The sequence below is a fragment of the Oratosquilla oratoria genome, chromosome 19, assembly GCF_046742065.1.
Source record: "Oratosquilla oratoria isolate Oo_2021 chromosome 19, ASM4674206v1, whole genome shotgun sequence".
NCBI lineage: Eukaryota > Metazoa > Arthropoda > Malacostraca > Stomatopoda > Squillidae > Oratosquilla > Oratosquilla oratoria.
This window is the reverse complement of record NC_134795.1, coordinates 57,519,198-57,545,617: the sequence shown is the minus strand read 5'-3', so window position 1 is coordinate 57,545,617 and position 26,420 is coordinate 57,519,198. Positions and strand designations below refer to the sequence as shown.

At 39.9% G+C, this 26,420-nt stretch overlaps 1 protein-coding gene across 4 annotated transcripts in view; it reads left to right on the top strand.

Annotated features, from left to right (window-relative positions):
* Positions 1-26,420, top strand: part of Usp32 (Ubiquitin specific protease 32) — a 152,577-nt gene that overhangs the window by 5,955 nt on the left and 120,202 nt on the right. The window lies entirely within an intron of this gene.

Below are 26,420 nucleotides of genomic sequence, written 5' to 3'. Positions count from 1 at the left end.
CTGCCACACTGGAATGAATTTGATAAAGGGTGAATGTGATCACATTACGAGGCTGATGTGCTGCCTTAATTATTATTCCTTTAGCCCACATGTGAATGTCATAATGTTTATATATTTCTTCAGGCTATTGTCAATTGGTATTATTATTTTTATTTTATTTATTTTTTTTTTTTTATGGGTTGTGCTTGTGTGTCGTAGTGTAATTTAGTGTAAAGGTTTGATAGGACTTTGCATCTATTATTCTCATATGCTGATCTATGGGAAGGGTTCTGGTTTCCAAGTGTCGATGTTCTATTGGGGTTGTTTTAGTGCAGCCAGTTATTAATAAGGCTTTATTTTTAATTATTTATTCTTTATTTATTTTTATTATTATTATTTTTTATAATTATTTGGTGCCATGCTGTGGATGCATAGTTTAATCAAATTCATATGAGTTATTTATTTACAGGGATTAGTGTTTTTGCTGCCCAAAACCTGTACCTGTTATTGTTCGTAGTATGTTCACTTTCTTGTTTGTCATCATTGTGTGATCCTTGATGTGTGAACTCAAGGTCTTGTGTGTCTCAAACATGAGGCACAGTATTTTACGCTTTTTGTTCATTGGAATAGGTTGGTTCTCAGATTGTTGGATGCTTCTTTGATTCATGGTTCTCAGTGGTAATTGATATGGTGACTGCCCTCATCTCCCCCACACTCTGAGCTGGCAATATAGAAAGTCCCACACTTCTGCAACACACACAACAGTCCAAAGTTTCTTCCCAGTAAGATCTTTTGGGAGGTTCTGAGGACCATTGCCAGCCAGGGTGGGACAGCAGGTTTTCCACTTAGTGAAATGTTAGGCTGTCTTCTTTATTTTCTGTACGAGGGAACAGAGAGGGGGTGGGTTGCTGATTAAGTGAAGAAGCCTTGATGAGGATGTACTGTGTCTTGCTGCATTGCTTCTGACCCGGCCAGTGGAGCGAAGATGAGAGGGAAACAAGGGTGGTAGATGGGAGTAGAATGGGTGGGAGTTGGTACATGCCTTTGACTTGGCTACCTCTATTATAAGGGGGAAGAATCACTTGGTGTATAGATAGAAACTTGAGGCAATGATTGATTGATTGAGGGTAGTTATTTCATTGATGCCGTAGGGGAAGCAGATATAATATTTTGTCTCTGCCGTAGTTCTTGCCTGTCAAGATAGATTAGCATGTTTATGGTCATTAGTGTGTAGTTCAGTGTTGGGCTGTTACTATTAAGTCATCTTAGCTAAGGCCATTGATGTTATAAAATTTGTTCATCTTTTTGGAGGCAGCCAAAATAGAACTTATGGGTGGCTCGTAAAGGCTAATTTGATGATGAGTTATCACTGTTGTTTTGTTGTAAGGAACTGGTCTGGACATTTATGTGAACACCACCATGCAGAGGAACAATCAACTTTGACAGGAGTCCCTGTTTCATGCAGAAATTACCATTAACTGAAAGAGAAATGAGTTTGATGTTTCTTTGGAACTGAACCTAGTCGAAGAAGTGGGAAGAAATGCGAGAAGGAAGTTGTTGTTAAATGTGATATGCTGTGATGTCATGGAGATCAGTGATGATGTAATGTCATGGAGATCAGTGATGCTGTGGTGTCATGGAGATCAGTGATGTTGTGATGTCATGGAGATCAGTGATGCTGTGGTGTCATGGAGATCAGTGATGTTGTGGTGTCATGGAGATCAGTGATGTTGTGATGTCATGGAGATCAGTGATGCTGTGATGTCATGGAGATCAGTGATGTTGTGATGTCATGGAGATCAGTGATGCTGTGATGTCATGGAGATCAGTGATGCTGTGATGTCATGGAGATCAGTTGGGACCAATGCAAGGTAGTTTGTTGAGGAGGATATCAGTAGAAGTAATCTTCCTGCTGCCAGCTTGTGGTATTAATCACACCTGGAGATAATTTCTTACTTATATTTTTACAATTTTTCACCTTTTGTGTAAAGAGAACCAACAAATGGCAGCTGTTTCCTTGGTCCAGTAACCGAGAAACTGACCCATTGTTTCACAAGACAATGATCCAGAAATTCATCCCAAATAATGTTGCTTGCTGCTGTGGATTCTTGTTTGGATAAACTTGAGGCAACAAATAATTGATGATGAACAAAAGAAAAAAAAATTATTTTCACCACATAGGCTATTTTCAGTTTGATGTTGTCCTTGTTTAGAAAAGCTTCAAACAAGAAGGTTTCTGTATGGTATTAGGGGAATAATGCAAAAGCTATGAATATTTTTTATACAGCTCAACAGACTTCTAGTGTATTTAGAATGACTTAGCATGTGGAAGAGAAACGGTATCAAGGAAATCAGTGAAGAAATAATCTTGTCTAGGAATACTGGAAATCCAAAGTTGCATTCATATCTATATGTCTGGGTTATGGTCCACAAATCACCTGGAGCAGGTCTAGATGAAGTGGATCTGTTATGTGCACTTACAGTGACCTTTGATTAACTATTGTCTAAATAGCTGCATTGCAGCAAAAATATGATGTAATGCCTGCCATGTATTTTGTTTTGTTTTATTTATTCATTTATTATTTATTTGTTATAAATTATTTATATTTTAGTTATCTATTTTTGTGTACTGTTTATCTGTTTATTTATATATTATTGTTATTTATTTATTCTGCATATGACCTAGTTATGGACCCAAAGGTCTCCTGTCAGCATGTTCCTTTCTTTTAAAAACAGCACCCAGATGAATGTCACTTTAAAGTTTATAATTTTGGGGTTACTTTTGATCAATTTATTTGTGAACCCTGACCCTTTCCAAAATTGATGGGTTAGCAATGTTGATATGGGAGAAACAGCAAAGATATGTTAATGGATGCCGTGTTTAAACAGTATCTGTCCTAGTTAATCCACAACTGTTATTTAGAACTCGTATTTTTGTTCAGGCTGTCATCAGCCAATTTCACTCAGCCATGGGAAGAGCACTGTTTAGTTTAAGGAGTAATTCCTTCAATCTTTTGATGTTCTATAAATAGTATGATCTGGCATAAGACACCATTTTGCCCTCAATCTCGCCTTATTATGAACTATATTGTTTGGTATTGATCATAACAGTGCTTGACCCTGTACATTCAGGATCTATTAAATGATATCAGAACACCATAAGCCAATGTTTCCCAACCAGGGATGAGAGTGCTGGATGGAGATGAACCCATACACTCTCCTTTATCCTTTTAGTAATAAGATGTTAAAGGTTGCTGGACTGCATACACCTATATACAGAGGGCGCTGGGGCTGGAAAAGGTTAGGAAATGCTATTATAAGCTGAATAGAATTGTCAAGCATTAATTAATGCTGCATCTTTGACCTAGATAATGGGGACTGAGGGGTTCCTTGGCTAAATGAGATCTTGTACCAATAATCAGAGGAATAAGTGAACCATTGTATGTGGGTCATAACTCCTAAACATCAAGGGAGAACACATTTAGTTCTTTTACATTATTTGGCAATGGTTAGAAAATATATAGAATCTGTCCCCACTGTACAGGTTAAAGGTAACACTGGGTTGTAATGAGTCAGTAAAGTCTATAAAGGCATTGATATGAATGAAATTATAAAATGTGCCCATTTTCATCCTGAGGATGCCTCCCAAAGCACCGCGTTCACATAAGTAGGTTGCCAAAATCGGCCAAATCTTGATAAAAAAAAATTCTCGCGTGCCATCGGAGTAAAACTATGGCTACATACAAATACGGTCTCCCTCTCTCCCTCCCTCCCTTCACCTCCCTCCATAAGGACCCCAATCCACCGCCCAGCGCAGTATGTAGTTACCAATGGTCATACAAAAGAAGCTAGATATTTATTTATTTATTTATTACTATTTTTATCATTATTATTATAGCAGTTGGGCTCTGGGTTTCGCGTGCCAGGGAGAAGTCGTTAGTGTGCCAGGTTTTGCACGCGTGCCATGGGTTGCCCTCCCTTGGTGTGCTTTGCATCCTCCACCTTCCCAACTCACCCTCTGTTCTTCCAAATAAATAAAAAATCAACAACTCTGTGTGTGCATTTGGAAGGTGATAACTAAACCGAGAAAAATATATATATATATATTCACACGACCGCGAGAAATCTCTATTGAATCCCACAGGAATGGGTGACAATTGGGTAAACAATGCTTTTGTTCATGACAAGGTGGCCATCTCATGACTCCCTAAGAAATCTTATACAACTCACCGGCTCGGTAATCTCTTGGCAATCGCCGAACTGAGGGTAATAAACTAAGTCTACCATTACCAAGTCAGCTCATGCGCGGGTGGGCAGGGCCTCTGTGCAACGTCATTGTCTCAACAACAACAACATAACAAACATGTCGATACCGGATCAAGTGGCTGGTTTGAGCTCGTGGTCGGATTATGACATGAAAATATGTTTATTTATATTAGCACATACACACACACACACGCGCACGCGTATATATGTTTATGAAGGTATGGTTATTATGTTCCCATGGCTCGAGAATGGGACGAATAAGATATATATATATATATATATATATGTATATATATATATATATATATATATTCGTAAATAGCTGGGGTCCAAGAACCATTTTTATGGAAGAAAGTATACTCTGGACTCGACGTTCGTCAATTTATTCCGACGTTTCGAACCCTGTCCGGGGTTCGTCTTCAGGATAATGAAGACGAACCCCGGACAGGGTTCGAAACGTCGGAATAAATTGACGAACGTCGAGTCCAGAGAATGATTTATCCCATAAAAAAGGTAACTTAACTCCAGCTATTTAAGAATAAATATATATATATATATATATATATATATCTTATTCGTCTTCATTACCCTGAAGACGAACCCCGGACAGGGTTCGAAACGTCGGAATAAATTGACGAACGTCGAGTCCAGGGTATACTTCCATAAATATATATATATATATATATATATATATATATATATATGTGTGTGTGTGTAGTATACACACATGCTATTTAATTTTATACGCACATACTAGAAGCTAGGCCAGATGACGTCAGAAGTTCAGCCCCCTGCTTTGTCTGGACCAATCACAGTCAAGGGTCGTGAATCAGCCTACGCTTTTCATTAAGCAAATATTATGTTGTTGAAGTTTTGGAAGCCTTCCCAATCGGGGTTTGTTTGATGATATAAAGTATCTTCTTGTATGGAAGATGTACTAAGTGGCCAAGAACATACGGTATAGTTGTGAAAACATAGAAATTAAGTTGCTTGACGATCGGCCCGCGACTGAAGAGCTGTGAAGGGAGATCGGCTCGACTTCGTGTTTGTTGATTTAATTCTTGGTATGGCGTTTTCCTCGTTAAAGAGGTTTATCAAGTACATAGACCTAATATATATGTAAAGGTGCCGGAGCACTAGGCATTTCTCGCTAGCATGCTACTTGCTTTTTGCTACTTCGAGTAGAAAGGACCCCGGCTACGATCTTTTGTTTTTCGAATTTCAAAATGTCAAATTACTCTTGAGTCATGTAAAGAGAAACTGTATGACGAACTAAGAAAAGTTCAACCTAGAATACGAATATTAGACACATTGTTGAGATGTTCTTATGGCAGTCTAGAATATAACCGAAGTCGTTTCTATTCAAACGAAGTAGCAAAATCAAGTAGCATGCTAACCTAGTGTGCCGCCACCGCACGTAAACACAGAGAATGTAGAATTGGACACGTCCGTACTTAGAGAATGTTAATTTACCTAGTGGTATTTTGCGGGAAGGGGAGCTACGCTCGTGGTGTCCCGCCTTTGTATCTCGCAGTGTCTAGTTTGCAACTCATGAATGGTTTTTGCGCACACCATTTCCTTGTCCAGTTTGTTCCAAGTGTCTACCACTCTATGTGGAAAACTGTTTGTCTTCAGATCTCTTCTATAGCTATGTTTTTTTATTTTCTTTCCATGTCCTCGTGTGTGTATTCACTTTTTCACTTGGTCTTGGATCACGTGTTGGACTCGTGATCGACAGCTATTTCCGTCCTGGAAGAGAGCTCAGAGCTCGTAGGTCCGATCTATGTGTAATGCTATGACCTTACACACACACACACACCCAACTCCCCGCCCACGAGAGTCAGAGTAACGACCTGAAGCGCAGCGGTACCGAAATAATTTCGGCCCTGGGCAGGATTCGAACCAAGAACTACGGGCCACTATGGTGACAGTTCAGCGCTCTACCAACTGCGCCACCGAGTCGTGTGTATGTGTGTGAGAGAGAGAGGGGGGCGGGAGATAGTCCTACACCACCACCTCCCCCCGTCCCCCATCCCTCCCAGGGTTGCTGTGTTGTTGACACTGACCTTTATATTTGATAAAATGATTGTCACACTGGGCTTCCACGAGCTTCACCAACCCCGACAGTCGAGACTTCGATTGAGTAAAAACAACATCGGTTACAATATTTCATTTTTGAAATCTTCAAATATCCAATTTATCTCTCCGCCATACAGAGCAAAGCAGATTGATGAACTGAATGTAAACTTATACTAACGTTAAATATATTTTTGAAATGTTCTTTGGGAAATCTAGACTTCTGTAAGCGAAGTCATGTTCTAGTTATTCAGATGGAGGATGGACGTGGGAGGTAAACTAGTTTATTGTTCTAGACCAGTGGTTCCTAACCTTTTCTGGTTTGAGGCACCCTTGCCAAGCCTTTCATAAGTCCCCGGCACTCTTATTAGAAAATCTAGATTCTAGTTTGTCAGTATTTTGTTGATTCAACATCAGTGTAACAAAATTTTGTCCCTGGATGATATGAAAATATTCATCTTTACACTGATGCTGCTTTAATGAACAAAAATGGATGAGAGAGAGAGTCTGTAATAAGGAAATTATTTTTGCCCTGAATTTTGGCGGCACCGTCAGTTGATCTCACGGCAGCACACCGGTTGAGAACCGCTGTGTTAAACCCATTAAAAATCGAGAGTAACGAAACGCGCCAAGAGAGCTTCGTTCATACTTGATGATGTTTCTTCTCGGCGTTTTTTTTTTTTTCGACATTTGTCTATTTCCCTCTGTTCTTGAGATGCTACGATGACCTCATTTGATGTTTTATTCTGGTAAATAACATATTATTCTATCCGGATTGTTGACATGGTTGTTTGAATTAAGGTCAAGCTGACGGGATAGTCCCGTATTTAAAAGTGTCCCGCGTCCCGTATCGATCCTCCCCGAGACGCATTTTGTCCCGTATTTTCAAAATTTTAAAAAATTCTCATGAATTTTTGAGATTTTTTTTCATTTTACAGGTATATCAATGTAATACATTGATGCTTGAAACAAAATATACAGTGTGTACACACCCCTTTAAAGCAAGTGAAAAATAAAATGTACTAGTCAATGAAGCAGGTCCTGGAACTGCGAGTTTGTTTTGTGTCCCATATTCCAGTTTTCAGGATCTGATCACCTTGACGGCACACCAAGCATTTCTCGCTAGCATGCTACTTGCTTTTGCTTCTTAGTTTGAGCAGAGGCGACCTCGGTTATGATCTTTTGTTGATCAAATTTCCAAATGTCAAATCAGTCTTGCATCAAATAACTAAGAGTCTGAATTACGAACTAAGTGAAGTTAAATCTTTACGAATGTCAGACACATTGTTGAGATGTCCTTACGGAAGTCAAGAATATTGTAACCGAAGTCGTTTCTACTCGAACGAAATAGCGAAAGCAAGTAGCATGTTAGCCTAGTCTGCCGCCACCTTTACCAACTGAAAAGACGTCGAGTGCGTGGTGATCTAACAGAGGCATTCAAATGGGCCAAGGACTTTAACAAGAACGATGCAGGCAAGGTCATCATATTAAGACAGCAGGGCGGGGCTCGTAGTAATGGATTTAAATTGGACAAATATTCACATTTAAGAAGGAAATAGGCAAGAACTAGTTTACCAACAGAGTAGATAGCGAATGAAACAGAATTTGTAACCATGTTACGAGAACTGAAACAAATGATTGTTTTAAGAGAATATTAGATAACTATGGATCGGGATGACAGGTGGTGTGGGACATGGAACTGTCTAGTCTAGGCCATAGGGTCTTTTGCAGTTTCCTCCATTCTTGCATTCTTATCCGTGTAGCTCCCCTTCATTTGTTTCCAAAATCCCACCCACAATTAATATATATATATGTAAATGAAGAGAAACCCGTTGCTTTTATTACAAAGATGACAATGTAATTATCTTATACTTGATAGATTTTTTTTGTGTGATATGCTTAACTTACATCACAAGACTACATTATAAAGAAATGTGTAATTTGTAACAGCGGGCAGTGCCAATCTTAAATCCTTGTCATGACGTCTTTGCCTTCCCCCCCGGGGGGAGGAGAACCACTGGGTGAGGACGTCGTACTCGACATAGTCTCGGTGGGCACCCGTCCATCTTCGCAGGGAAGTTTCTCATTTTGAAAAGGGAACAAAACTCGCTTGACGATTTTAAGGACCATTCACACTCTCATACCCGGTTTGTCAAACAGGTGTTTGAAGTGGTGTTTGACCTTGTGAATGGGGGTATTTGGTTGTCATACACGTTTGACAACCAGATATCCCATTCATACGGTCAAACGCCACTTCAAACACTTGTTTGACAAACTGGGTTTGACCGTCTAAATCAGTGGTTCCCAACCGGTGTGCCGCCAAAATTGAGGGCAAAAATAATTTTCGTATTACCGACTCTCTCTGTCATCCATTTTTGTTCATTAAAGCAGCATCACTGTAAAGATGAAGTATTTTCATAATCCAGGGGCAAAGTTTTGTTACACTGATGTTGAATCAACAAAATAGTGACAAACTAGAATTTAGATTTTCTATTAAGGGTGCCGGGGACTTCTGAAAGGCTTGGCAAGGGGGCTTCCTAAAGCCAGAAAAGGTTGGGAAGCACTGGTGTAAATTTATGTCCCTTAATTCAGCCAGGGGGAAACAGCCCTCCCGTGGAACTGGTTTAAGATAACCAACGTGGTTATCAGCCAGAAAAGCCTATTAGAAGCTTCACGGTCGTTTCTTATCAGTGAGCTGATAATGCCTGCAACAGGTCTGGTGTAGTGCGGCAACAAATGCTCCCTCATGACTCCCGCCTGATTGGGGAGTAAAACGGGCCCAGCACGATCAATAATATTGCGCAATATTATTGACGGTGTAGGGATGGCATTGAAGAATGACACAGTATATTGAAGACGCCAAATATAGATGATAAATCACGTGAGCCTCCGCAGTGTCATCCCAACACGGTCAATTATATTGTACAATACGGAATATTGTGCAATAATATTGGTTGTCTAGGACCCGGGGTCCTCCTCCATGTGGGACGATTATGATATGTACCTTTAGCACGGTGCGATTATCGTACAACGATGATCGTTCATGGCTCAACGATCATCTTCAGACGATTGTCCAAGTCTTTTTTTATTTTTTTTATGGGGCTGTTTGTTTCAAGCTGCAAAGTACGAGGCTGATCATTTTAACCGAACCTACCAACGCGCTTACAAAAAACATGATGCCAGGTAGTATGATGTGAGTCACCCGCCGTAGTTCTGTGATATTAATAATAATAGTCGCCCCGTGCTAAATGGACCTTTATTCCCAATCTCCGTACGTTGGCCTCGAAGATGTTGCCAGTCATTTAGTTTTCGTTTAAAATGATTTTATTCTGGTTGGCCCTAGGCGATTTAATTAGGTTTGCATAAGGTTTGTGGCCGTAGAGGGTTAGAGGAAATCTGGTGAGTTACTTTAGCGGAATTAAATTGTCTAACACTCAACAAAAGCATAATGCCGGTATGCAAATTTCTTTTTTTGTGTGCTTACGTCATTTATTTGTGTATTTACCCGTTTATTAATTTTTGCAAAATTATAATTGATATTAGTAAATTATATTAATGTAACAAGTTCATAATACTATCTGACTTTGTGGTAGGGGTAATCAACTGTCTTGTCTGCTATTACCAGATATTGATGGAGCTACTTAACCCATTAAACTCCGATGACAAGATGTCTTGTCATTTGGTCAAATAAAACAAAATATCATAAAACACCAAAATGTTTGATCAAACACCAGAAAAAGATGACGTCAGTCCTCCTCGCTTCGCTCGCGAGCGAAGCGAGGAGGACTGACGTCATATTTTTCTGGTGTTTGATCAAACATTTTGGTGTTTTATGATTTTTTGTTTTATTTGACCAAATGACAAGACATCTTGTCATCGGAGTTTAATGGGTTAATAAAATCGTTTGTCTCTAGCCAGACTGAAATAGATTCGAGAAACCCCCATTGCGTCAGACAACGTGATTTGATGAGGGGACCTGTTTAAGCTGGATAATTGTTGTTATGACTATTCTCAAGCTTAACAACATTAAGAACATAAGAATGAAGGAGACTGCAAGAGACCATAAGGCCTACACTAGGCAGCTCCGTATCCATCACCACCTGTCATCCCCATCCATAAAGATGTCTAATCGTTTCTTAAAACAATTGATAGTTTCAGCGCTTACTATGGTTACTAAGTTTATTCCATTCGTCGACCACCCTATTAGTAAACCAATTCTTGACTATTTCCTTTTTAAATCTAAATTTGTCCAGTTTATAACCATTACTGCGAGTCCTGCCCTGTTGTTTTAATATGATGACCTTGTTTGCATTACCCTTGTTAAAGCCTTTGATCCACTTGAACACCTCTATTAGATCACCCCGCACTCTGCGTCTTTCCAGAGAGTGTAAGTTAAGGTGCCTAAGCCTCTCTTCGTAAGGCAAATTTCTGAGTCCATGTATCATTTTGGTCATTCTTCTCTGTACTGATTCTAGTGAATTGATGTCCATTCTGTAGGACGGAGACCAAAACTGTACCGCATAGTCAAGGATGGGTCTAACTATCGCTAGATAGTTTAATAATTACCTCTGCACTTCTATTCGTTACCGTCCTAGCAATGAAACTTATGCTCTGTTAGCTTTATTCCTGGCGCTAATGCACTGTTTCCTGGTTTTAAGTTCCTGACTCACTAGAACTCCCAAGTCTCGCACTCGATTTTCTCTAAAAGCGTGTTATCTAAGCTGTATCTATTTTCGGGGTTGTGTAGCCCTACGTTTAACACGCTACACTTAGAGATATTGAAGTTCATTTGCCATTTCACTGACCATGTGAACAGTTTGTTAAGATCATCCTGCAGAATCTCTGCGTCGTCTCCTGACCTAATTAGGCGTCCTATTTTAGTGTCGTCCGCAAACTTACTAACATCACTATCTATCCCGTCGTCTAAGTCGTTTACGTACATAATGAACAACAAGGGACCCAAAACCGAGCCCTGGGGGACCCCACTAGTAACATTACCCCACCCAGATTTTACTCCATTTATTGTGACCCGCTGTTTTCTGTTACTAATCCAAGCTCTAATCAATTCTAACACTTTTCCTCCTATGTCATGGGCTTTGATTTTATTTAGTAGTCTCTAGTGTGGCACCTTGTCGAACGCTTTGCCAAAGCCAAGGTAAATAATATCGTAATTATCATTGTTATCTGACGCCTTATATATTTTATTGTAAAAAGATAGAAGATTAGTCACACGTGACTTACCCTTGGAGAAACCATGCTGTGAATCACGAATTAAATCATGTCTTTCAATGTATTCTCTGAGTCTATTTACTATTACTGATTCAAGCATTTTTCCTATAACCGATGTCAAACTGATTGGCCTGTAGTTGCATATATACGATCATTGAAAGAAAATGCAAATTAGATATATAAACAAACAAACAATTGAGTCGTCGTTCAAGGGTTGGGATTCAAATCAAACGATAACACAAACGGTCACCGTGCTAATTTATGTGTAATTTTCTTGATGAAGTAATTCACTATTTGTGGCCTCTGCAGCCTGGACAGTCTTTACTCGATGTCTTGAGGAAAGTTTGGGCAAGTGACTAACATTGGTGATCATCAACCGAATCGAATGCTGTTCGTCACGCTTGTAAGACGAACATACTATGTCGGTTGCATAAAACACTCCTATGTTCACCAAGGCGTCGGTTATCCAAAATATCAACGGTTTATTCAAAATTCTGCTGAAAAATATTTTGTAAAGACTGCTTGATATTGTCGACCTTAAAATAAGTTGATTTTTCGTGCTAAAGGAGAAATTGTTAAACAATTGTCTAACGAAGGTTGATTTGGGAGGGCGAAGAATCGTACTGTCACGGACCTTTGTCGACGACAAGGCCAAAAGTTGATGAGCATAATAACTCTTTCGCAAGTTTTTGTTGCGCAGTAATGGTTAAATGTTTAGTCCAGTTGTGTTTGATTATTTTTTATTTATCTATTTATTTATATATTGATATGAAGTCAGAATCAGTTATTAGGATAATCAGATCTAGATTTGATACAAAGTAATGCTTTTAATAGTTTATAAAGTAATAATCTCGACTAAATGCTCACAGTATGGAGAAAATATATGAAAGTAACGGAAAACTGTATTTATATGAAAAGATAATTTAAAAGTATTACAACATTGAGATAAGAAAATTAACACATGGAACTATCAACGTGATTATAGTTTTACATGAAAATAGCAATGTTCGTATATCCAGTTTAAAATAATTTTTTATGGCCCAGCGCGTTAGGGCGTTGCTACTTACGACGGAGGTCGAAGTGATGGCGGTTCGAACTCTGCCCCCGGCGAATTGGACCAAGGGCCTGGTTCATTAAATTCCACCCTACAAAGTCCTCTGTAAGGGGCACCGTACTAATCTTCTGATAGGGGGAGTTTCACGACGTTAAACCGAATCATTGTGTGGAATGTAGCGATATCTAGGATTGGACTATTCTAGGAATTGATGCTGTGTTTCTATTCATCTCTCAGACTTGTCTTTGTCATGACCTTATGACCCCGTGGCGTCTACGCGTCCTAGACCACATTCTCTCTCTCTCTCTCTCTCACACACACACACATAATTTCCTCCACTTGCTTTGATGATGGGTTCATCACGTTCTGGCCGCTCCTTTCTCTTCTTTCCTTCTTCAATGACAAGTCCGCGATGCGTATTTTCTCTTTGCCCAGTTCATTTGCAAAATTGGGAACCAGTGGTATTCTCTCTCGTCTTGTTTGTTTCATTCTTTTCGTGTTGAGATTACAACGTCGCTGCATAGATAGGGCTGGTCAAGCATGCCATGTGTTTTAATCGTCATTTCTATGAAGTGAAAAAGGACAGTTTTGCATGCATCAAGTGTATGTACGTGTGTGTGTGTGTGAGAGATAGAGAGAGTGAGAGGTGTTGTTCGACTACAATGCAGTGTAATACTTCCCCCCTCACCCCCCCCATCTCTCTCTCTCAGATACAAAAGCAATTTGGTTGTTAACGTTTGTGTTTTACTTAACCTTATCTTCTTCACATTGTCCTCATGCCATATCGCCACTCCATATTCTAATCTAGGTCGGTTAAGATATTCCACACATATATATATGTATGCAAATAAATCACTTGAACACGTGATCAGAAATATGCTGGTAACCACTTAAGAAAAAGAAACACAGAAATCCCAAGCGCTTTCGTGTAATTCACATCCTCAGGGGAGAATACAGACAAAAGTACAATACAGAGATAATATAAACGGAAAAGTGTAAACCCAGGAGTAGTGACAAGTCGTCATACGAAAAAATATAGGAGAGGTCACAAGGCACCACACGGAAAAAATTAGTAGAGGTCACAAGGTCCCACACGGAACTATGCCATTTGTCCACTCTTGTTTACAAATGTTCTTAATTATGTAATTATCTAATTTATACAAACCATTACTTATTTGAAGTGGCATGGTTTCGTGTGGGACCTTGTGACCTCTCCTATTTTTTTCCGTGTAGTGCCTTGTGACCTCTCCTATATTTTTTCGTATGGCGACATGTCACCTCTCCTGGGTTTACACTTTTCCGTTTATATGATCTTTGTATTATACTTTTGTCTGTATTCTCCCCTGAGGATGTGAATTACACGAAAGCGCTTGGGATTTTTGCGTTTCTATTTCTTAAGTGGTTACCAGCATATACTGTATATATATATATATATATATATATATATATATATATATATATATATATATATACACGTTCGTAAAGAGCTGGAGTCCAGGAGCCATGATATCGGAAAAAATTCGAAACACTGGACTTAGAGTAACAGAATTTATTACCGACGTTTCGAACTCTGTCCGGGGTTCGTCCTCAGGGTTATACATAGTAAGCAAAAGGATTCATTTAAATAGTGTACCGATGTTCTCTGGGATAGGTCCCACCGGAGTGTACAAAGTTGAACAAAATCAGAACCCATTCCAAATGACAAAGGTAATTACAAATTTGTGTAAAGCGTCCCCCAAATGAAAAGAATTGACAAAAACCTCATAACACATGTCAAATAGATGGAACAAAACCAATTCTAAACGACACCCAGAAATTGATAACAGAGTAAGTACAGAGTGTCACCAAATGGCTCCACCGAAAATAAGAAATAAAATTAAAAGGGGCAAAAAGAAAATATCAAATGGCACAGACCAGACACAAAAGCACTACACGAGTCATCTGTCACCGCTCTAACTGTCCTGTATGTACTTATCAGTACAAATCAAACCATAAAATAAAACAAAAACCAAGACTAAAAGACACAAAGAAATTTGAATACAAGGTGTCCAAAAGAATAACAAAAGGCAAATAAATGGCATAATGATAATAATAATAAATGACATAATAAAAATATAAAAAAAAATCACGGTCCGGACCCAAAAGCACCACACGGGTCGCCAATCGCCGTTCTTTCTGTCCTGCTTGTGCTTCGCTCCCTTCATCGGTACAAATCAAAACTAACAAACGCCACCAAAACTGAATGACAAAAAATTGCAAAGTGAAAAAGTGTCCGCTGAAAATAAAAATGAACAATAAAAAGGGGGGGGGGGACAAAAAGCAAATGAAGCCAAACCCAACAAAATTACAATTAACTCAGCAGCAGCGAAACAAAACCATACACAGAACAAAACCAATTCTGAACGATAAAAGAAAAGGAAAATTATGATAAAGTTATATCAAGAACATCACAATGGGACTACTAAAAATGCCCACGTGTGCCAAACATCACAGTCCCGGCATAATATCACTACACTGGCCTCCGCTCACTGCTCCTGTCCTGCCTGTCTTTCGCTCCCTTGTAAATAGGATTTAGATTGATGCATCTGTTGACGCTGTTGCTATCGCTGGCCCACGCTTCCAAAAATAACCTTTCTCCTTTCTTATTGTTTCTGTATCTCACTTCAACGTTGTCCCAATCCATCTCGTGCTGCTCCTCCTGGCAATGCCTGAATATCGCCGAGCTACCATCTTTACGATTTACTCTAGTCGATAATTTCTTACCCGTCTCTCCTATGTAGCGAGTACCACAGTTGCCGCAGCCAATATCATATACCACTCCCGTCTTGTTCTCTTTCTCCTCCGTATCTTTTACCTTAGTGAGAGCACCATGTAAAGTATTTGCGGGCTTGTGAGCCCTGAGGACAAACCCCGGACAGGGTTCGAAACGTCGGTAATAAATTGTTACTCCGAGTCCAGTGTTTCGAAATTTTTCCGATATCATGGCTCCGGACTCCAGCTCTTTACGAACGTAGAACAGGCTTATGGCGTTGAAGTACTCAACATGATCAGGAAATGGGAAGCAAAGGAGATCAAGAGAAACTTAGTGAAGGAACAATTGCGATTCTGTACCATCTGTAGCAATCGCAGAGTGTTACAAAGTTCTCCAAGATCAGGCCCCAGTTAATAGTAGGAAGGCGAGGGAGGTTGCAGCTGCTTGTGGAAGAAGACTTCTTAAATGTGCCATAGACCACCATCACAGCACCATCCAACGACTGGGAAGAGAAATCAAAGAACACAAGGAGCAGGTGATGGACAGGTTGGATTGGGGGTTGCTGGCGAAGTTTGAGGACAAGATCACTAGTGTTAGCAGATCCAAAGCAAGTAAGAAGCGGTTCGCATTAGATCAGAAACTGGAGAGACTAGTTGACAACGAAAAGAAAGGAACTGACAGGTGGGTTAGGAATTTTTCCGGTAGACCACTCAGTGAGGCAGAACACAAGGTCCTTTCCAAAGGTTTAAATTTTAACACACAGGGGGGAGTAAAAGCAGAGGAGTTCATGGCAGCGGCTGAATCTGGAGTGAACCTGATGTGTTGCAGTGAGGATGAGAAGCAGGACACGAGAATGCGCATAGTTGGGGCGTTCAACAGACCAACGAGGGGGCACAATCTCACCACGGAGGAGGCCAAAGCATTGACAGGTTTACGCAAGGACAGCTCTATTGTCATACTTTCGAGTGATAAGGGACGGTCCACGGTAGTGTTGGATAGGAGTGAGTACGAATTTAAAGCGGCAACGCTACTCCAGGACACGAACACCTATGAGGTGGTGGAGGCAGACCCGACACAGAAGCTACAGCGGAAGGTGGAGGGGGAGCTCAGGAAGTTGAAGGAGTCGAGGCTAATCTCTGAAAGGGAATGGATGTTGATGAAACCAGTAGACTCGGTTATACCCAAGATGTATGGTTTACCGAAGATTCATAAGGAAGGGGTGCCTTTAAGACCGATCATTGCCTTCAGAGGTTCCCCTACTTACAACTTGGCTAAGGCCCTTAGTGGAGAAGTCAGAACAAATGCTTAAGAATTCCACAGATTTTGTGGATAGATTACGAGGAATAAGCTTGGAAGAGGGAGATATATTGGTGTCGTTTGATGTCAAATCTATGTTCACTTCTTTGCCACAGGATTTGTTAAAGCAGGCAGTGCTTTCCAAGGTGGAAGGGTCGGAGGAGTTTCGAGACAATGAAAAACTGTCAACAGAAGAGCTCGTTAGGTTGGTCAACTTATGCTTGGATTCGACCTTCTTCAGGTTTAGGGAGAAGGTTTACCACCAAAGGATTTGGACTCCTATGGGATCCCCGATTTCTGTGGTCTTGGCAGAGATGGCTATGCAGGAGTGTGAGGAAGAGATGTTGGCGGCGGCACCTGTGGCTTTGAAAACGTGGATGAGATATGTAGATGATGTGTTCGTGATTATGAAGGAGGGTGAGGTTGATTGTTTTCTCAACTTTTTGAATGGGAGGAATGAAGCCATCCAGTTCGAAATGGAGAGGGAGGTGAAAGGACAGTTGCCGTTCCTGGACGTCTTGGTTACAAGATGTGGGCACAGTATGACCACGGGTGTATATAGAAAGGATACTCATACGGACAGGCTCTTGGATTATGAGAGCTGCCACCCGGTGGAGCATAAGAAGAGTGTGGTCAAGACGTTGTGGTCTAGAGCGGGGAATTTGTGCTCGACTGAGGAGAACTTGAAAGAAGAGAGGAAACACCTGGAGAAGGTCTTTGCGGACAACGGGTACCCCAAATCGGTCATTAGAAGATGGACCACAGCGCAGGGAAGAAAAACTACAGCGGACGCGAGACAGGCGGCAACTAGAAGGATTACCTTACCATATGTGAAGGGGGCTTCTGAGGTGGCAGCTAGACTATTGAGGAAACGCGGTGTTGAGATAACTCACAAGCCCGCAAATACTTTACATGGTGCTCTCACTAAGGTAAAAGATACGGAGGAGAAAGAGAACAAGACGGGAGTGGTATATGATATTGGCTGCGGCAACTGTGGTACTCGCTACATAGGAGAGACGGGTAAGAAATTATCGACTAGAATGAGAGAACATCAACGAGCTGTAAATCGTAAAGATGGTAGCTCGGCGATATTCAGGCATTGCCAGGAGGAGCAGCACGAGATGGATTGCGACAATCCGATATATATATATATATATATATATATATATATATATATGTATATATATATATACATACACACACACACCAATGTTTTGTTTTTTCCTTACAAGGAGGTAGCAAAAAACAAAGGCATAAAATCCATTCCCATCCATTCCATCCCCACATACTCCACTCCCCTCCCCCCCTCCCTCCCTCCGTCTTGGCTCCTCCTGGAAGATGGGTCTTCCCTGGATCTTGCCCACTGCCCTGGGTCAGAAGCAATGTAGCAAGATAGTACACATCCACAGCAAGGCCGCTTCATTTAAGGGGGCCACCCCCGAAAAATCCTTGGGCTCATATCTCGCTTCTGGTTCATCCAATTGCTTTGAAATTTGAACATGTTGTTTGTTGGTGTAAAGGGAGGCTATTCTGTGAATGTCATCAAATTTGGTTGAATGGTAGCGGTTTTGTTTATAAAAACTTTGTTCGCATATCTACATTTTGTAGGAATTAGTTTTTTTTTTTTCGAAGAAAAAACTTTTTTTAATTTTAGGGTTCCTCAAACCCGTTTTTTCAAAATTAGAAAATCTAATTCCTACCAAAAAGTCCAAAAACATTTAAAGAGATTTCGGTATTTTCCATTTTTTCCTTGTACTGCCATGTGTATTCATCTGATTGACATGAAATTTTCACATATAACTGTGTATAAAGTGTTGATTTTCGTGGAGAATGATGAGGTATTTGGTCCCCCCTTTCTAAGGAAAATATTAATCATACATAGGTGATAAGCCGGGCAGCTATAACACACACTCCCCTTCATCTCTGCTAGTTTCTCCTTGGTTTGAAGAGACTTGATGTCTTTTCTTTCTTCTTTTACCCTTCTTGAAGTTGGATATCTTCACTATTGCAAGCTTACGTTTGCAGGTCATCTTGCAAGACGAATATAAGAGAAATATTGCAGGAACGCAGCGTAACAACCTCTGATGTCTACGTAGGCACTGGAGAGGCCTAACTAGGAAGACCACACCCTGCGGGGGGGAAGGGATGCCGTTTGCTGAAATTTATGTAAAGAAAAAATGTTTTTATGATAGTTCTACGTAGTTATAAGCATTGAGTGATACCTCATTTTCTAGCGCACGCTATGACGCGTCTGAGGGGAAAGAATTTATTTTTTATATAAAAAAAACTTCATGTGATAGTTTCGGGTAGCAATGACAGTGTGAGCGAATAAAACTGAAAAGTGAAATTTAGAAAATATTCGTGAAAAATTCACCGGGGGTGGCCCCCCTAAATCGCCGACCCCACCCCCTTTCCGTCCCCTCATACATAAAGAGAAGACGGGGGGAAATCCCTACAGGCTCCGTCAAAATATCATTCACACACAATCCCTCACACCCCATCCCCCACCCACTCCAATGCATCCCATCCCATCATCCATACACAACCATTCTCCACCCACCTTCAACAGGCCTCCCTCTCTTTCCAAATGCACCTTTTACCCCATCCATCCATCTCATCCTTGGTCACCCCCTCATGTTCACTCCTTCTGTCTCCCACACCTCTTTTACTAATCTTTCTTCACTCATTCTTTCCATGTGTCCAAACCATCTCAATACTCTTTCAGAGCGGGGGTGGAAAGGGAGTTGGAGATAGGGTTGTTGAAAGAGTGTTAGCATGGTTTGGACACATGGAAAGAATGAGTGAAGAAAGATTAGTAAAAGCGGTGTGGAAGGAGTGAACATGAGGGGGCGACCAAGTATGAGATGGATGGATGGGGTAAAACGGGTGCTGCGAAAGAGGGGGAATGTCTGTTGAGGAAGGAAGGGAGAAGACAGAAGATACGGGTGAGTGGAGAATGGTTGTGTATGGATTATGGTGTGATGCATGAAAAGGAGTGGGTGGGGGGATGGGGTGTGAGGGAGTATATGTGAGTGATATTTTGACGCAGCCCGAAGGAATTTCTCCCCGTCTTCTCTTTTTCTGCGTGAGGGGATGGAGAAGAGGGGGGTCGTCGATTAAATGAAGCGGCCTTGCAGTGGATGTGCTGTCTTGCTGCATTGCTTCTGGGAGAGGGGTGACGAATGTGAGTGGGGTATGTGGGGATGAAATTGGTGGGAGTATTTATGCCTTTGTTTTTTGGCTACCTCCCTTTTAATAAGGGGGGAAACCGTTGGTATATGTATACATCGAGGGATTATTTGGAGAGTTAAAATATAGTGTAGTTCTCTCTCTTGTGAGGTTAGGAGTCAATTTAATCGCTCCCTTTTGCATTTCCTCCATCTTGCTTATCTCACGTTGTGTTGAAACTTGACAAGTGTTGCGAATTCTAATCTAGGGTTGGTCAGGGCTTTCCCTTTTCATCTCGTTACTTCAGTGGAAAAATGTTCATTGGCAACTGGGTGTGTGTGAGCGAGAGATAATATTCGACATTATAATTATCTTTCTCCCTTTCCTGGCTCCCATTGTGGTATTGTAAATATATATATATATATATATATATATATATATATATATATATGTTGTATAAATCCTTAGACGGGAAATATTTATATAAGGAACTATATATATTTTTCAAGAATAGCACCGGAAGAATCTTACGGTGGTATTCTTTAATAAATGTTTCATTATACAAGTCTTTCCCTTCCAAGGATTTATGAGTTGTTGTTTTTTTTTCCCAAAATACTATCGCCAGTCTCTTCTTGCCTCTTCCTTCCTCACCATCTTTCCCTTTTTCTATTATTTTCTCCCATCATCCTCCCTTACTCCTCTATCTCATTGCTCAATTCTCTCTCTCTCCAAAACGCGCAACTGGTTCCTCTGGTAAGACTCGTGAATTATACAGGAAGGTTATACATTCTGTGATTATAAATGTCAGTCTCTGTTCCATCAAACGCCGTGACATTACATAGCGCGAGAATGGAATTCTCTTTGAATGAGTCCTTTCCCCGTCCTTGGGACATCAGTACAAAGCCTTATCCTAAAACTTTCAAATTATTTTTATGATACGTGGGAGTTATATACAATCGTAGCATTAAGGTATCGCAGGTGAAGTATAAAATCATACTAAAGCTGAGAATAGACCGACTGGTAAAGATTTCTAAATGTGCGTATTGCCATGCAGTCCACAACGTGACCGAGACTCGTTTCTGTAGGCTCCGCTTGGTCATGGTTATAATATTTATAAAATGCACCAAGCCTGATTGTATACGTCTGATGGGATCACTTGTATCTATTACCCATGTTATGGTAGAATGTTTTAATGGCGTGATTATCATGTATCTATTTGTGAATATTAGAAATTAAGGTCAAATTGTGCGTGACGATCATGATATTTTTTATTCACGGACTCGGGCCATGCTCTCACAGGGAATGAGCAAACTTTAGTCGACCACTTAATTTATGTCCGCATTTTTCAACCGTGGGCTCGTGTTTGGAGGAACGTTTTTTTTTATCTCTATATTTTATTGGAATGGCTTTGTTTAAAGTGGCTTTGATTAACTTGTAATTGAATAAAAGACATAGCCAGTTCGAAAAGTAGATTTGAGTTAATTTGTTAAGGTTTTTTGGTTTCTGGATTTGCTAAGAAGTCCGAGGATAACACAAGAAAGACAAAAGGAATTATTTCCATTGTTGTCCTCGCAAGCGGTTCGTGATAAATTACACATGTCAGCTTTCTACTTAAATCTCCAATTGACTGCAAGTGGTCGAGAAATTTTTTGTTAATTGTACGTTTACAACTAAAAATTTTGAACAATGCAATTGTCATTATAGAAATACATAGTTTATAGTATTTGATATATTTCTTCATGTAAAGGAAGACAAATATTGCAAAAAAGTGTATTCGTTGAAATTTTGCCCGACATTTTGCAGTATAGTATGTATCATTCGTTCATAATCTGGCCGAGTGTCAGTTAGATTTGTTTACTTGTAAAACGCGACGACTGAACTCATGTTAAGGGGACCCCCCGCCCCCAGATTTAAGAAAAATTCGATTTTTTTTTATTGCATAAATACATAGTAGGGATCTTGCTCTAGATGCTGGTAAAGTGTTTTTATCGTACCGCCATTTTTAAAGGGTTTAAAGGGCCTACCCTCCCTCCCCCCGGCAGCCACATGCTGCGCACGACCATTGTTTACATACGTTTTGACCATATTTTACCCTATTTTTTTGCGTTTGATACACTCTTAAGTTTTCTCTGACGTCCGGCATGCACGTGAGTATGTGGTGTGAGGAAGTTCAGCCTGCACGACTGGCAGTGGCCTGAGCCTTACAAAGTAAAGGACATGTACACGTTAGCTTGCCGCATTCACTAATTTGCCGTGTGAAATTCGCATCTATTTTTCAGTGAAGAGATATTTGAAGATATTAGCCATGCCTAAGCTATCCAAACAAAAGGCACACTTGCAGAAGATAAGAACGTCTACATTAGCAACTCAAGGGGAGAAAGAAAGAACCCCAGCATCAACTTTGTTATCACCACCTCCGCCACCACCACTAGTACTCCCTCCAGCAGCTCTCTCCCTTCCATCTACATCCACATCCTCAGCACCTGATCCTCTGTCCTCTATACCTATATCAGACAAGTTGTCTCTACGCAAACAACTGTTTGCTAACAAGTGGCTACAAGGATGCCTCCTTGTTGCAACACCTTGGGTTTAGAGTCTCAAACCTCACAGTGATGTCCCTGATGCAGCAAGAGCCTGTTCCAACACCAGAAAGGAAACCCAAGAAAAGAAAGAGAGCTGAATCCCAGCAATCAGACTACCTTGCTGGGTCATTCTAGACCAAGAACTCAAACTTTGTGACAAAGAGTGAGGTGGCGGCTTATGAGACCCTCACTTTGAGTGAATAATATCTTACACTGTAGGAGGGTACAAAATGCCTGAGTTACTTGAAAGATGCAAAATCATCATGAAAATACAATGGAACCTGTTTTCAATGGGTCTTAGGAGGTCCAATGTAAAATTTAGTCAAACTAAGGAAAAAAAAACTTAACACTCATTTCTAAAAAATGTAAGTTTTTGAGGCTCAAAGTCTATCTCCTCCCTCAATTTTCAACCGATTTTTGCATATGAGGTCTCTATTAATAGCTAGATAAATGACAAAAAATAAAATAGAGTTTTTTTGCATATGTTAAGTAATTATTTTTAATAACGTGTCAGTCAAAATTTTGCTTTTTTTTTCGATATTTTTTTTATATATTTTTTCCTCGGCGTTAAACAAAGATATCAAAAAACGCTTTCTATTTTGTTTTTTATATATGTAGAAGATTCTTTTGCTGTAAAATGAAAGACATCGAATAAAAATTGTAAGAGGAGATAGGATTTGAAAGAAGCCCAAAAATATGGTATTTTTTTAGGTGTTTTATTAAAAAATAAAAAACTACTCGTCAGATCTGAATAAAACTCATGCTGTGAAGGTTACCTCAGACCTAGATATCACACAGAAAAAATCAGCAAGATTGTTGTTACAACAACAGAGAAGCAATAGATAAAAACAATTTTAACAGTGAAACAAGATTCCAGATGAGACGTGTACTGGTAGGTTTTCAAATGCGCTTGGATGAATACGCAAAATGTTGGAATACCTTTGTTTTTTATTATTATTTTCTTTTCTGCATCCTAGTAATTGACTGAAATATCTCGTGTGTACCCTCATTCATTGTAATTCTATGTATGAAAGTGGATCAGATTGATTTTTTTTTTTTTTTTTTTTCTCTCTCTGAAAACCGCATGGGCATACACACAACAATTTTAAAATCTGCACAAGCTCAATTTCTGTCGTTCAGAAACGATTACAGCCGTTTTTTATTGTGATAGTCATTTTCCATTGAATGGCGGCCGGCGGTGAAGGGGGGGTCCTAGAACTGGAATAAAATCGCATGGCGACAGTGTGGCGCCATCTGTACAAGTTCGATTATTGATAATGAACATGGCAACCCATCCACACCGATTGGTGTTTTGATTTTCATTCTTGCTGCCACCAGGCTATTGATTTAGTTGACACTCAATTAATTATTCAGTACCTGGAGATTTTGATCTATTTTCTTTAACATTATTTTATTCTAGTGTATTTTTAGTTATTATGATTTTACTGTTATTATGAACATTATTATTATTATTATTATTTCATTTTATTCACCTAAACCATGGTTGTGGTTGTTTAGATTATCATTATGTACCGGACTGTGCCTAGATCCTAGTACAATATGTGTAATGCATTCTTTTATTGTTTCTTATTTATTTATCTATATTTTCATCTATTTCATTTTATTATTTTTACATATATATTTTTTTACAAATACATCAAAATCATTCTCTTCCACTGACCTGGCTAATCGAGCTCCCACAAAAATAGCAATAACAGTGATTGATAGATCAATAAAATAAATAGATAAATTGGTTCAGCCATATATATCACAAATTCAGTTTCAGCTAAAGTTGCTGGCCAATCATCCTTAACGCACTCACAGTGTTCAGGTGATCAATTCATCAGTAGGCTTGCTTGCACTGAAGGTCAAGAAACAATTCGAATGTTGATATAAAGATTGAATATTTTATCGACACTAACCGAAATATAAAACCTTAGTTATGTATGATTTTCACAACCATGGTTTGCAATGCTATAATGGCTTGGTCTTTTGCTTTGTACTCTGTCTCTCTCTCTCTCTCTCTCTCTCTCTCTCTCTCTCTCTCTCTCTCTCTCTCTCTCTCTCTCTCTCTCTCTCTCTCTCTAGTTGATGTATTTGAGTAGTAGAAGTAACTATAACCTGGTAATTAATACCAATTATGGCATGTGGCATATTAAGGAGGGCACAAATTCAAATGGCATATATGAGTAATAACAATTGCAATATAATTTTTTGTTGACTGAAAATTCAGTGATTGTACTGACAGCTCTTTATGGAGCAGAAACATGGAACATAAGAGAGGCAGAGAGGAGTTTGAATGTATTTGAGATGAGGTGCCTGAGAAGTATGATAGGGGTTACTAGGCTGGATAGAGTGAGAAATGAGGAGGTGAGGAGGAGAACGGGGGTGGAAAGGGAGTTGGGAGATAGGATGGATGAAAGAATATTGGGATGGTTTGGACACATGGAAAGAATGAGTGAAGAAAGACTAGTAAAAGAGGTGTGGAAGGAGTGAACATGAGGGGGCGACCTAGGATGAGATGGATGGATGGGGTAAAAGGGGCTTTGGGGAAGAGGGGAATGTCTGTTGAGGAAGGACAGGAGAGGACAGAAGACAGGGGTGAATGGAGAATAGTTGTATATAGATGATGTTGTGATGCATGAGGTGGAATGGGTGGGGATGGGGGATGAGGTAGTATGTGTGAGAAAATTTAACGCAGCCCGAAGGGATTTCTCCCCGTCTTCTCCTTTTCTGTACAAGGGGACGGAGAGGGGGGTCACCAATTTAATGAAGCTGCCTTGCTGTGGATGTGTTGTGTCTTGTGACACTGCTTCTGACCCAGGGCAGTGCACAAGATGCAAGGATGACCCATCATCCATGAAGTGCCATGATAAGAGAGAGGAGGGTGGAGGGGAGTGGAGTGTAATAGGGATGGAATATGTGGGAGTGGTTTTTATGCCTCTGTTTTTTGGCTACCTCCTTTGGTATGTGTGTGTGTATACATATATATATATTTTTCATCAGCTGGTATGAGGAAGAGGGATTGGAATTAGTTGCAGGCTGTTAGTGGCAATGTTGGGTTTTAAAGAAGACCAATTGGAGAAGGTTATTTCCATTGTGGCATAAAATCACTATTAAACTGATTGTATACCTTATATTCTGTTTCCATTTTACACTTGAGTGGTTGGCTACATAGCTACTGAGCGGGTAATTGGCAGCCAGATCATTTAAAGGTTCTGAAGAAATTAACATTCAAGATAAAGTAAAGGTGGCAGCACAGTAGGCATTCCTCGCTAGCAAGCTACTTGCATTTACTTCTTAGTTTGAGTAGAAACGACGTCAGTTATGAATTTTTTGTTTTTCAAATTTCCAAATGTCAAATTACTCTTCATGACGTCATCGATCGAGAAGCTGAATGGTGACCTAAGAGAAGTTAAACCTATAAAAATGTTAGACACAAAGCAGCAAAAGCAAGTAGCATGCTAGCCTAGTGTGCCGCCATCTTATGGAAAATTAAAATGGAGGATTAAACGGTTGTCAGTTCTATATTAGTCAAACATTTGTAAAGCAAGTGAATGCATAATGCTACAAGGACATGTGCTCTTGTATTGTACCCAGATTGAAATTTTCAAAAGGATGTGCTGGGAGCTTTGGAGAGAGCATTGCTGGGAATAATGGCAAAAGAGAGAAAAAGAGCAGCCTGTGTAAAAGAGTATGCCAGAAGAAGAGGCATTGCAGGGATAATAAAAAAGAGCAGAAATGGAGGTGGGCTGGACAATAATCAGGACAGTGGATACCCGAGTGGGTTAACTATTGAAAAATTTCTGTTAATCTGGAACTGACCAAGTGGCCTCGGTCAAGTACATATATACACAATGTATGTTCACTTAAGTTTGGATGTATTCTGAATGCATGGGTTTGTCATAGCATGTGAATCCATTATGCTATGAAAATTTGACTGTTCCTTTGGACCATTAACAGTTACGTTTATCATTATCACATGTGATCCCATACACTTCCCATTTTCTTATTTGCT